Here is a 1,460-nt window from a genome sequence, read left to right on the forward strand (position 1 = left end):
CTCTCAGTTTCATATTAAAAAGAAAAAAGTATGGATGTATTTTAAAACACCTCCGGGAAAAGAGGACCCACACCCACCCACCACCTCTCTGCTCAGCCAAATCAAGAACCCAATCACAATCCAAAGAAAATAAATCCCATTTGAAGCTATAGCAGCAGCAGCAGCAGTCATTTAATGGTTTCTCCTCTGGCAATCCTTCAAATGGAGTGAACAACTACTGATAAGAACGAAAGTACCTTAGGGAAGTGTAGAAAAATTCTCATTTATTCCCAGAGCTTCTAAAGCACTTTAAGCATGTCATAACAGGTTTTATTAACCACCCTGAGCAAAAGACAAGAAAATATCACAGAGTGCAAATTAATGTTTTGGGGTATTTTCCAAAACCTAGGTTCTCCTGCATAGCAGCACATTATCACAAATCATAGCCTCTCAGAGCCCCGAGAGGAGACAACTGACTTGCTGCTCTACTCTCCTGTTGTAATAAAAGGGAAATTGCTGTTCGTGGATCTTTTACCATCTCCCCAGTGCCAGCGCAATGAAAGAAAGCAAACCCAGCTGTGAGCTGGAGATCTCTGACAAGATCTTGGATAGAAGTTATCCAAAGAACTTTTTTTCTTAATTGTCCTGATAGAGGCAAGGATTGCTGCAACGCCAACCTCTTCTCCTAACAGAGTATTTCCCAAGTAAGTAATGACTGAAAAACAAAACTGCCCCACAGCCTCGTGTTTGCTGTGGATGTTGGCATCAAATGACTGATTGGTATCAAAGCCCATGCAATGACACAGGAGTCTCTGCCCCAGCTTGAAGTAACAGGGTCATAACCTCAAGCAGTTGAAAACAAAACATCAGCTCCTCATTCCTCGGCAAGCATTCTGCTCCATCTGCTCTCCCAGCATTGCTTGCTTTCAGCAAGTGGCTTCAAGCAAACAAAAGATTTAGCAAGGAAGCAGCAGAACACAGCCCTGCAGTGCTGACCCATTCTGGGTATTAGAGGAGCTGTTTGAACCAGCGTGGCTCTCCAGTCAGGTCACACCAGCACTATTTGCCTCAATCAGCCTATTCCCAACACCAAATCCCGCAGGTCCACAAAGGCAGCAAGACCTCACTGCCCCGCCACACCACCCAAACAGTCCCACAAAGCAACCACGTTGCTCACACAGGAGCAAAGCAGAGAGGCAGCAGGCAGACACCTCAGCACACAGCAGGACAGGCCCTCATCCACCGCCCAGAGGGGCTGGAAAGCAGCAGGGCGGGACGGGACAGCGGGGAGGGGCTGCCCGCACACCGCCGGGCGGGTCCGATCCTCCAGCAGAAGGGCTGCTCGCGAGGCAGGCCGGGCCCCGAGAAGAGAAGACGGGGGTCGGTCTCACCGCTCCCTTCAACCTCTTGGGGTTCCCGAACGTCCCCCGGCCGCACGCGGAGCAGCGGAGGCGAAGGGCCCCGCCGCGGCCACTCCGAAC

The sequence above is a fragment of the Meleagris gallopavo genome, chromosome 15 (genome assembly GCF_000146605.3).
Source record: "Meleagris gallopavo isolate NT-WF06-2002-E0010 breed Aviagen turkey brand Nicholas breeding stock chromosome 15, Turkey_5.1, whole genome shotgun sequence".
In the NCBI taxonomy this organism is placed as follows: domain Eukaryota; kingdom Metazoa; phylum Chordata; class Aves; order Galliformes; family Phasianidae; genus Meleagris; species Meleagris gallopavo.